Source organism: Podarcis cretensis (genome assembly GCF_951804945.1).
Source record: "Podarcis cretensis genome assembly, chromosome: 6".
NCBI classification, from domain to species: Eukaryota; Metazoa; Chordata; class Lepidosauria; order Squamata; family Lacertidae; genus Podarcis; species Podarcis cretensis.
Window position 1 is genome coordinate 52734346 of NC_137175.1, and position 12820 is coordinate 52747165.

Consider the following 12820-nt stretch of genomic DNA (forward strand, 5'->3'; position numbering starts at 1 on the left):
GAATAGGGCAACCATAGTGACCAAGGGATTGTAGCATCATCTCACCAGGAAAGGTGTAAGTGTGGGACTTCCTAGTTTGGGGGGAGGGGAGATGATGATGAGGAGACGATAGAGGTTTATAATATTAGGTATACTACAGATTTCAAGATTATCAAATGAAATTGATTGGCAGTAGACTCAAGATAGACAAAATAAAGAACTTCTTCATACAATGAACTCATTGCTGCCGTATGTGATGGCCACTAGCTTAGATGCTTTTAAAAGGGGATTAGACTAATTCATGGAGGATAAAGCTATATAAATGCCCACCAGTCATAATGGTTGTCTTACCTCCAAAATCAGAGGGAGTATGCCTCTGAGTACCATTTGCTAGGGATCAGCAGCAGTTATGGGCCGTTGTTTTCCTGCCCTGGCTATTGGCTTTTTAGAAACATCTAGTTGGCTACCATGTAGAAACAGAATGTTTGGATAGAACGACCTTTGCTGGGATCCAACAGGGCTCTCCTTAACCAAGAGAAAGTAATTTCTGGCATAGTGTTTAAGGACTCCTGTGCTACTATTGTACAACATACAATTAGCTCTTACAACACCTGTCTCTGCACCATAAGCCCTACCTAGTCAAACTATTCAAGTCAGGAGGGGTGGGTGGGGAGGTGCCCCTCACAAGCAGAAGGCTACATTAAAATCCATGGCCATTGCATAGTCATCCATTTTTGCCTTCCTTTAACATTTGAGTTAGTGGTACTTTTAAGCTTATTTACATAATCAGGAGAGCCAGAGATTTGCAACAAATGTTCTATGCAAGCTGAGGAAGTGTAAATGCTAAAATAAAAGCATATGCTCATGAAGATATTGGTCCCACACCAGCTGCTGCTGTTTCAGTGGCTTGATCCATCTGATTGTTGCCCACATCTGCGCTCCCCTCCTGTACTTGTCCCTGATCTTGGTTAGCTTCTGAGGACACAGGCAGAACTTACGTATTTAACTGTCCCTCTTGCCAATACTCACATAAATCTTCTGAATAAGATGCTAGAAAAATCTTTGCTGCACCAGAGACCACACCCATGAACCTTCCAGCTTCAGCTCAACATCCAGCATCCACTGACAACAAAAGGTATGGATTGGCCTTACTACACATTTACCCTAACCATGAGAGTACATAATCTGTGATCGGATCTCCTTTTTCTTTTAATTTAAATATATACCCTTTTCTACACCAAAAGATGCTCAAAGTTGTGTACACGTAAAGGAAAATATTTGGAGGAGGGGGAATTAAATTAAAACAAGTATGAACAGTAAATGAACAGTAAATATGAAGAAGAAAATAGTTTGTCCACATACATTTCTTTTAATGGGGCTAGGGGAAATTTTAATCAGAAAAACTGTGCTGGGGGAAAGGGTTAAGCCCATGGGTCCAATCCGATATCCATCTCTTCCCACTGCAGCTTCTGTTTGCTGACATTTAAAGAGGTGGGAGGTCTGATCTACTTTGGCCAGGGGTAGGAAACTTTTTTCAGCCCAACGACCACATTTCCTTCTGGGCAACCTTCTGAGGACCACATGGCAGTGGTGGGAGAGGCCAGGCAGCAAATGTAATTTTTGCCTTTATACGGTAGCAGGAGGCATTATCAAAGTTCAATGATCCCTCCTAGCCAGGCAAAAAACACTCCTGGTGCAAAGCAGGGCCAGTGAAGGATGTGTCCTGGGGAGAGTTCTGTGGGTTAGATAGAGAGGCCTGAGTTTCCCCTCCTCTGACTGACACCCATTGATAGTCTGTAGAGGCCACAATTCACTTAGGGATGGAAGACAGTTTCAAAAACAAGCACGCACAAACATACAGACTCTCACACACAAACACCCCCCTTCCCAAAAAAATATGTATATGATGCACTCACAAACTCTAAATCAGCAAGTCCATGGAGGAGGTCAAAGAATTGACTAACAGTTGAGCCTCGTGCTTCAAGAGCTCCTAAATCTCTGACATAAACACAAAGTGAATTATGTAAAATGGATTCTTTTAAGATTGCTCCAATCCATGTATACTGTTCTCTGATGCAGTTTGACACTGCTTACTCTAAGAGACAGGATCTTGAAGAAGATAGACAAGTCATTTGATCAAATCTGGCAGTTGCTCTTTTCTTATGATCACTCCTTTGCCTAGTAGCAGAAAACTTCTAACTTCATACAAAGGAACTGTAACAACTGTCTACTAAATTCTACAAGCTTAGTAATGCACATAGCAGCCAAGCAGAGCAAGGCCAATTGATTACCAGTGTTCTGGAGCAGCATTTCCCAACCCTGGATCCCCAGATGTTGTTGGACTACAACTCCCATCATCCTTAGCAAGCAGTGCCAGTGGTCGGGGGTGATTAGAATTGTAATTCAACAATATCTGGAGAGTCACAGGTCCCCGATCCCCACTGTAGAGGAATCCTCACCCCGTTCTTGCTCCCATAACCTCACCTAGTTCTCATGGCAATTGATCATCATTATTACTCTGGATTCTCTTGTATTTGTCTTGCTGCAGTTTCTGTGAATCATCTAGTAGCCAGCTGTACCAAAGACCATGCTTATGTACCCACCCCTTTGTCAGGGCAGAATCTCTCTTACAAAAGCAAAACTCCATGTTACACCATCAGAAACAGTTCAGGCTGCTTAGGAAGGAAGCTGGTATTTCATTTCATCTGTGGATGTATTTATCATTGTTCTTATTTTTGAGTACCTCTTGCAAAGTGATCATTAACTTGAATAAAAAATAAGTGACTGGGCCATGCATATAAAAGTTATGTGTGGTGATCCATTATGACTCAGTCAGGTGTTTGTTAGAAACTGAGTGTGAGACCAAGGATCAAAGCAGCTTCTAATGATTTAGAACTAAAGTCAAATTTTCTCATGAACAGGCTGCTCCCCAGCATGGAAAGAGTGGTCTGGTGGCTTCCTTTAAAGCTTCCCCCACCCCCTTTAATTATTGTTTTATTGAATAAGCTTATAACATCTTCCACAATACTCACATAAATGCACCAGTAACCTAGTAAAAGGAAAGGAAAGGAAGCCTGGAAAGGACAGGGAACAGTTAAAGGAAATACAAAGAAAGTTATACATAGGAGGTCATCATATCATCAAGCACCTATACAAGCCAGTCAATATGTAAATTTAGCATTATTCAGATCCTTTGCCCCAGACACTAGGCAAAGGTCTCTATATATGCTGACCATATCTGCCTTCCTTTGAAGCTTGGATTTCTTCAGATTGACCATGGGAAATGACATAGAATGAGGTGACAAGTGTGGAAAGTTTAGTGTTAGTGAATCTAGGTATGTTACCAGTTTTCCATTCTTTCTCTGCTGGGATGAGGGCAACACTTTCCCTCCATTGCTCATGGAGCTGGCTGCCCAGGTGGGCTTAGGGAATGAAGAGCTCAGGAAAGACAGGCTGGTGTGTGTGGCTCTTTCTTTCAGATCTCTGCCACGGTGTCTTCTTTCTTTCTTCCTTCTCATCGAGAATTCATTGTCTTGTCAGCCTCTAGTTAGCTGGCGTGCGTGCGAATCATAAATTACATAGCCTGGGCCTCTACTAGGCTTCAGCACAGACAAAAAAATTGCACTCCATCACTGTGTCGCCCAGCTTTTAGCAGTATTGATCAACGCAGCCCCCTCCCCCCCTTTCATTTTAACCGAGCTGGTTAAGTGCAGTATCTTATTTTGTGCTGGGACAAATGAAAAGAATATTAGCAGGGGTTGAAATATATCTCTTTTTTATCTCTCTGCTACTTTTTTATTGAATCTCTCTGAGTAGGTGGCTTTCCGCAGGATGACAGCCTCCTGACAGGCCCCTCATTAGAGACTAGACAGTAATTGTGATGCATTTCCCTGCACGGCCTTTTCACTTCTTTCCCCTTCCCCCCTTCCTCCTCTCTCCCTTTCTCCTGATTTGTAAAGTGATTGGATGTACAGACTCGCTCAGTTTCTTAAATTATTGCCCAGCTCAATCCATCTTCCTCTTGCTGAGGATGGGCAGCTGTGGGCTTAGAATCAGGAGCTGGAGACTCAGCTCCTTGTGGCAGAAACAGAGCGCTGACCACCCCTGGACATGGAATATTGGGCTGGAGGGGCCATGGAGTTGGCACTGTTCAGCAGAAGCACAGACCTCTGCTGTCTGAACTCACTGGGTACCATACCTGTGACTGTAATCCTGGCAAACTTGTGCTCTTCCTTATCTCTACATAAGCCTCAGTGAGCGTGGAACTAAGCTTTAAACTAGGGTGGAACTAAGCCTTCAGCTAAACTCCCCCTTCTCTCCAACCTCTAGTTCAACTCACCCTGTATCCTGACATCATTAAACAGTGTGATTCTCCACCACACTTGTGGCAAGACACACAGTAAGTTGTACTAGGCATTGTCAAGGGGAGCCTGCCATTTTCAGAAGTAGCGCTGTGTGTCTTAGATCCACCCTCCCTAAGGTCCTGACTATTTAAATGTTGTAGTAGATGTTTTCTCGGGACGTGAGGAAACAAAAGATGTGATTCCTAAAATGCTCCAAAGTAGTAGGCAGTTTTTCATACATGGTTCATATAAGCAGTTAAACAAATGGCTAAACTTTCTGGAATTTTTTTTTGGGGGGTTGAGGGGGTCGTTCTGTTTGAGAATTTAGAAGCATGGAAGTGTAGAGTTTGAAGGGAACCTGAGGGTCATTTAGTCCAACCCCCTGCAATGCAAAAATCTTAGCTAAAGCATCCATGGCAGATGGCCAATGAACCTTTGCTTAAAAACATCCAATAAAGAAGAGTACACCACCTTCTGAGGGAGTTGGTTCCTCTGTTGAACAGCTCTTACTGTCAGAGAATTCTTCCTCATGTTTAGTCAGAATTTCCTTTTTTGTAACTTGAAACCATTGCCTTGAGTCCTACCCTCAAGAGCAGGCAAAAACAAGCTTTCCCCATCTTCCATGTGACAGCCCTTTAGACATCTGAATATTGTTCTCTCCTCTTCACTCTCCTCTTATCCAGGCTAAACATACCCAACTCCCTCAACTGTTCCTCATAAAACTTGGTTTCCAGACGCTTTATCATCTTGTCAGGGACTGGCAGGGCTCCGAAGTGTGTGTGGTGGAGGCAGCGGTCAAGGGGAGTGACCCAGGAAAGGGGACCAGTGACATATGGGGTTTGACGCTGCCCACAAGGCAGGACCCAGGGCAGGGGGAAGATGGAGAGTCAGGGCAGTCCAAGATGGAGGAAAAGACTGTTCAGGTGACAGACGGGTCAGTAGACTCCTCACTTTTCTCTGCCCCACTGTCTCCTCGAACAGTGACAACTTCTGTGCAGGAAGCGTCTCAGGTTGTGGGTGCACAACCTGTCAGGGGAGGGTATATAAGCTGGCAGGGTGGAGGGGTCTCACTGTTGCCGCAACTGATCCACAGGGTATAGAATTGTGTGGGACAGTTGCTTAGTGGCTAGAGGTGTGTGTGCATCTGCATCTGGAGGAGGACGAGAGTTGTTGTAAATCACAGTCACAGGAATTGGGTGGGTACCAGAATCCCATTTTTAAGATGTCATATTATGGGGAAAAGAGTAAGGGGGCTTTAGTGAAATCCACAAGCCCCACTCCCTGCTTCCACCAATTTTAGCCAAATCACAATGTGTTTCCCCTGCAGTCTTCTAAATCTGTAGCTAAGAAGAACATCACAAAAGTTTAGGGGGCTGGGCCCAGTCTCAACCACTGTAATTCAAGCAGTGGATTTTCTCATTGGCTTGTGCTTTCTAGGGATAAATTCTCTGCTGGTACTTTAAGTATATGGTTGTGGTAGGCTGAAATCTGAGTGATACAGACTTAATGTATGGAAGATCCTGTTTTAGGGTTAGGGTTACTGAGGTTACTGTTCAAGGCTTTTGTGTCCATTTCTCTCTTTGGATTTTATGATGTACTCAAGGCCAGGCAAGGGCAGTCAAACACTTTTTTGCGTATTCCGTATTTGCCCTTTTCCCTCTGACCCTTGTCTCCTGCCTTGCTTTTGGTAGTATTAACTGCCATTGCCCGTATGAGGAAAAGAGGGGAAAGGGGCGGCACTTAAAAGGCAGAAAAAACTAAAGTAAGCCATTTGTTGAGGTGTGTACTTGTGTCCAGCGGGATGGACAAAAAAACCTCTCAGACCTGTGCCTAGAAAACATGAAACAGAATAAAACATGGACCAAACAGAAGTGTGAATGTTCCCGTAGTTGCATAAATCTATTCTGAACTTCTAACAGAAAGCATGACCAGACTGTGATATAAGTTGTCTAGGGAAGTTACAGAAGCAATGTCACTTTTCTGTCTTAAGTTTCTTCAGGTTTCTGCCTTAGAGAGCCTTTGTGGTTCCTTCCCACTTGATACATCAGTATGCAATGGTATTTAAGTGTACTATGCAATAACTAATTTGTTTTGACTAGCAATCTATCTTGCACATCTTTACATCGGCTAAATTTGATCTCCCCCTGAGTCTGCATCCCTGTGCTCTTTGGGATGCATTATTTTGACACCTGAACAAATTCCTCTTAATTGTCATGTAATTATCATCCTCGGGAGACAGTGACTGCTGTGCGCAAGAAGTTCAGTGTCCTCTTTGGTGCCAAACAAGAAATTGCCAAAGGAAGAAGGTACAAGCGAACTCAGAAGAAACTTGAGCTGATATCAGTAGCCTGAACAATTCAGCTTGCCTTATAGGGATTGGGTGTTTGGGCAGGTTTGTCAGATCCCTAGGGGAAAACGTCATTAAAGGGTTGGATCTAAATGCTTAGAATAAAAACAAACAAGCAAACTGTATATGAGTGCCTCCTTACAGCCATGAGCCGACAGTGTTTCTGGGTGCAGAAGCATCATTTGGTTGCTCCAAAGCTAATGTGGACCCTCCTTAGAATGATTGTTTTCTGAGCTGGAGGGAGAGGCAGCTTGTTGCGGCAGATACCTGCTATCAGCCAAGGAATAACAGCAGGCCCATCACCAAGGGAAGAATAATCCCCACAGAACCTTCAGGAGCTTGATTACAGACCCTGAGGCTGTGTCAGCATTTCTATTATGTTTCTGCCACTAGGCTTCTTCACAGCCTGTCAGGCAACAGGTCTCTGGTATGGGGATAGGGCTGCTCATTTATTCTGAGGCGTTTCAGAGTAAATGATTTGGGTAGATTTGTTAGGTCAGACAAATGTTTATGAAATGTGAGAGAGCGAGAGTGAAATTGCTTTGCTTTGCTGTTTGGCTGGAAAGCAGCCTTTGTTGCTGAAAATTAAGGGTATGTTGTCACAAAGCGTTGGCTATCAGATTGCTTGCATGCAAAGCACCTACGAATCTGTTTGCATCCTGGAGCATGTTGCCCTTATCCTGGGGCACTGTCTTTCAGGCTCTGTGTAAACATGGCAGATTACTGTGGTGTTGGGGAGCATCTCCACACCTACCATAACTCACAGATGCCCACAGAGGGGCAAACACAGTAAGAGTGTCTGCAGCACTGCTTCTTTGAGTTTGTGTAGAAGTGGCAGGAAGTGTGTGGGGGGGAAGCAAGTGGTAAAATATTTGCACCTTAAAATTAGAGAAGCCGGGACACTGTCAATGCAGTCATTCAGACCCAAGTGGTGTGATGAAATATTTGCCCTGATTTGCAATATAGATTCTTGGGTATTGCTTCAACAGGGAGCCACAGCTCAATGTGCATTTGCTTGGCGTAGTTGTGCATGTTTGTGAAGCCCCATCATGCACAACCACTCTGGATAAAAAAAGTAGTGCAGCCAACGCCTTAGTTTGCATATAGGAATCCTTTCTTCTTTTTTCCCTTTGCTAAAAATATATTTATTGATTTTCTGAACTGAGTACTGAACATAAAAAGGATAAACAGTTATCTAGACAGAATACAGAGCTTAGTTAATGAAGAAAATAAGTATCAGCTGAAATTTGTAGTCACTTCTATTCTAATATAGGCAGTCAAATAAAGGTGTTGCTCCACAGTGTTCCATGTGATGATGCTGGAGGGAAACCATGCTCAATTGATTTTACAAAGTCAATGCAAGCATACCATATTGTATAGAAGGTGTTCGCTTTTGCCCCGGTGTGATGTTCCTTTTGTAAAATGGTTAATTTTTCCATAAGGGTGATGTCCCATACTTCTGACAACCAAGCTTCAAAAAGGTTTGTATCTAGAGTCTTCCAGTATGTTGCTATCACTAATTTAGCTGCTGCTAATAACAGCAGAGTAAGATCGTTATTGGTTTTATCTTGGTTTTGTGAGGAATCCTCTTTATATAGATATTGGTTAGAAAACAACTACAACAAACCCCTTTCCTCCTCACAGCTATGCACTGTCTCCTATACAGCCATATTTTGTATTATTACACCTTACCCATTTAGCATGCATTATTATTTAAATGTCTAAAATTCAAAAAATACTCAGATGCGTCCTAGGTATATTCAGAAAGCAGTCTGTACTGTATGCACACAGTAAATTTTCAAAATTTTCTACAGTTGTCCCACAAAAGTGGTGGTGACATCTCTGGAATGCTTCAGGAATAAACTCATTTTTTTATTCCAGTATGGGGCATTACTACAAGTATCCCCTCCAGCCTTTTGTGAAGAGATGTTTTATTGTTATGACATCTACACAATGTGCCTGTACCTTAACTTGGCAGCAATTTTGGCTACATCTAACAGCAGAAAGGATGAAAAAGCCACTGGGGACAGGAAATTGTGCCGCTGCAGACCCATTGGCCCTGCAAATGTCTTCATATAACCTGAGACAATTCTAGCCACATTCATACATGCAGAGGTTCCTCCTGGGTAAGTGATAAAGTTGCTCAGTTCTCAGTGATGCAACCACCATGCCTCCTTCTTCACAGGCTGCCAGCAGGTGTGTTCTTGTTGCCCAGACAGACCCACCTAAGGCTGTGGTGTGTGAAGGGATTTCACAGAGCTGCTCTTGTGGTTTCTGTGTTGAAGTACCAACCCCCCTCTGCCCCGCTTTCAGGACAGGAAATATTCAGTTTCAAACACTTAGAACGAAGCATTTATTTGGAGCCCAGGGGAGTCTGCACACACAGGAGAGGGACGTGGCTGGCCCTTTTCATCTTTGCAGTGTTAGCAAGCCAAGGGCTGCAGGGGAGAGAACAGCCGTGCCAAGGAGGGTAAACACTGGAGATGAACCCTGCTGAGTTACAAGGGGCCAAAGGGAAGGGAAGGACAGGCAGGGAGGCCAAGCAAACACAAACACAGCTGCCAAAAACAAAGCTTGAAAGGGGCCATTTGAAGCCTGCAGCCTTGGCTGAAATATGGGGGCGTGGGAGCTCCTGGCACAATGGCATACTCAGACTTGGCACAGACCGGGTAGTGTGGTTGGTTGCTTGGCACCACACTCTCAGCTGCCTTCGTGTTTCCTTCAACAGGCGTAAGTTGGGAAGAAACAGAAAACTGTAGCTGGTGGGTTCTGCGGGAGGTGCCTCTGTAAGGAGCAGATGTTATCTTGGGTGCTGGTTGACTCACAGTGCTAAAGTCACTCTGGCAACCCTCTGGATGAAATGATTTCAAGTGTACCCTTGAAATGGGTCCTTTTTTCCTACAGTGAGTCTGCAATCTCTCCCTCCCAGTGTCACATAAATTAAGTGATCTGAAAAGTCCATTTCGATCTTAGGCCAGCAAACGATGGGTACCCATGCGGGTTACAAATCTAGTAACTAGTTTTGTTTCTATGCCGCCCTCTGCTGGCGATCAGATGATCAGCATGCGGGACTGTAGTTTTTGGCAAAACCTTGGCTTCGTATTTTAATTTTTTTTAACAGCTGAGAATGTGTGTGGGGTTTTCTTACAAGCAATTTAAAATCATATTTTTTCTGCCAAAACAAGGAAAATAATGAAGAAATTGCCCCCAGAAGAAGATGGGACAGAAACCCCATGAAAGTTGAAGAGCATTGAATTGATTGTCCTTTGGTGGCTCTGGATCATATCTAGTGGTGATGGACAGAGAAGCAGCTCCAAGGAACATTTCATGCTCTTGCAGTGCTGTGGGAAGGGGACAGCAAGATCACCCTGCATGTTTACCCATCCAACCATGCAGACTGCAGCAGGGATCCAGCAGGATTTCCCGTTTGCTCAAAGGCTGCCTGTTTGTTTTAGGAGGGAGGTCTCAGACACCAGCATTGTTACACAAATGGGACTATAGTTATAAATAGCAGCCAGTGGGGGACCTTCTGGGGTTATTTTGGACTTTGACCATACAAAAGTGGAATGGCTCCAAGAGGAAGTTGGGATTGCTCACCCTCCCAGTCAATGTGAGAGGATTGTTTAGGTCTGGCTATTATTGAAAAGCAGCAGCACTCTGTGTGTGATGGAGCAACAGTGAGCACTGCAAAACAGGCCAGTTGTTCTCCTTCTGATCTATAGCAGGTCTTATAGCAGGGGTGATGGTGGTAAGGACCAGCAATCTGTCTCTGTTCTGGAAGAGGAGTTTAACAATGCCTGAATAAGAATAATCTGAATAATTTGCTGGTATGAACTGCAGCATATTTTGTTTATTTATTACATTTATGCCCCCTCCAAGGAGCTCAGGGTGGCATCCATGTTCTTCTCTCTCCCCATTTTATCCTCACAACAACCATGTGGGGTAGGCTAGACTAAGAGTGAGTGACTGGCCCAAGGTCATCCAGTGAGCTTCATGGCTGAGTGGCCATTTGAAGCCTGGTCTTCCAGGTCTTAGTCCACCCCTCTAACCACTACACCACCCTGTTTGTTTGCTTATGTACATATTCAATCTAAATTGAGTGTCACTGGACAAATCAAGATGGCATGTAGCCGGGGTGTCTTTGCAATGCACTTTTTAGCATGTCAGTATGCAAAATTAAAAACAACATATTGAGTTCCTTGAAAAGGAGAGGGGAAGAGGCAGAGGAACCAGGGGCCTACAAAAAAGACCTGGGACTCAGGTTCTTTGGGCTACCTTGTAACAGTACCCCTTCACTCCATCCTGATATAAGACCTCTACTACTCCCCTCCTCCCCCCTGAACTCTGATAATTCAAACACTGTTTGCAGTTTTAGTTATAAAAGGGAACGATGGTGTGGTAGTTTACAGCAGGCGGAGAAGAAGCCTTGAGTAAGGTGCCCTCAGTTCAATGCCCTCAATATGTATAGAGAGAAATAAAACCCTAATTCCCATAAAGGGTTCTGTGGTGCACTTAGTGAATGTATTATATAGTGGGGACATTGCTGGTGAAAGACATCTTGTTCATAATTTGTAGACAAGGATGAGTCAAGGTTATTTCCAAACTTATTTCAGTCTGTTAAAGCGCCTCCCCCCTACACCTGTTTATGTAGCCCCGGCAAAGCGCTTGTGCCAACATTTTCTCCTTTGGGAGGTCTATTCCTTTCAAGGGGATTCATTTAACTGGGCTGTGCTTTTTGCTTGGGGCCATAAAATGGCACCTTTTGGCTTTTGATTGGAAGGCCATATTGCACGCAGCCTGCTTTATGGCGCATTACTGCCTCTCGCGCGGATTTAACCAATTTGATCCATGTCTAATACATAAATAAATAATCCAGCAGGAACGCTTCACATTAGATGACAATAGGAAACTATAAAGCATGCTTCCCTTCATGGCAGCCTTCAGATCTGGGTGTGCTACGCCCTCTGACGACCAGAGCAGCTATCACAGCTATGGAGCTCATGCTTGCAGCCCTGCAACTGTCTAATAATGTCTTTGGTCACTTGGTTGTTTGCCTTTAAAAAATATTTATACGTTAGCAGGGTGCAGAGTGTAGTAACATCTCTGAGCAGGGAAAGAAACTAGTTGTAGAACATAGAAAGCCAAACTGCTGCCTGCTTCTCAACAAAATTCGGTTGTGCTGCAAAAGGCCATGGAGGTCTTTCTGAGGCGATTCAAATGGTACAGAAATCACTGTCCCTGCTAGTTCAGAGCTCTCAGTATCTTTTGAGGTTGTGACTGGTTGAATTTGTACCAGAAGAAGCAGCCGAATAGGGTTGGTATAATTTCTAGTGCTAATAAATCACATTTCATCACAATCGTTTATTTGTATGTCGCCTTTCTACAGTTAAACTCAAGGTGGCTTACAACATCAAAAGATTTACATAATTACAAAAATATAACAAAACTTAAGTTATAAGCAATAAATGAAAACATCTTAATACATATATAATAAAATAAACAATCTCTACATAATTCATAATAAGGTCTAACAGTAAAGAGACAAAAGCATTATTCTGTACCAGTAACAGCATTTCCAAAATGAAATCTTGACTCCAGCAAAAACTCTCCATCCTGATAGCCTCTAGGCATCTTGAGCAGCAGCCTTGCGGATTCACAGCTAAGATGGTCTCTGACCGTTTTAGTAGCAACAGCTGTTTCTGTGGCTGGAATCAGTCAGCAACCCACCCTCCCAGGCCAGGTAGAAACAGGCCAGCAAAGCAGGGAGCAGGTCTTGCAGGACTCACAGCAAATATGGTCTTCTGCTCAGGAGACCTTCAAAAATACCCGTATATTTCTTAGGTTTTCAGTTTCCCTTCTGTTCATCAACACACACACACACACACACACACACACACACACACGTACGTGACAAGTCATTCAAGGAAGTTGCTTGTCTTTTCTGAATCATCTCAAGCTTACAAGGAGCCATGTATATCCAGTTTCTCCCCTGAAAGTTTGTTTACATGGCTTGAGTGCTAACTTGAGTGGTAGAAGTGCTTTAGTTCTGCTTGTGGAAGGTTACTATGACTTAATCCTTACTTGCACTTTTGATAGAAGTCTATTTTAAAACCACATTGTTTCTGCCTCTGCTTAGTGCCTTCTGAGGTTG

The 12820-nt window shown here is 43.7% G+C and overlaps 1 protein-coding gene across 10 annotated transcripts in view; it reads left to right on the forward strand.

Annotated features, from left to right (window-relative positions):
• RNF220 (ring finger protein 220) overlaps positions 1 to 12820 on the forward strand; it is a 345317-nt gene that overhangs the window by 202325 nt on the left and 130172 nt on the right. The window lies entirely within an intron of this gene.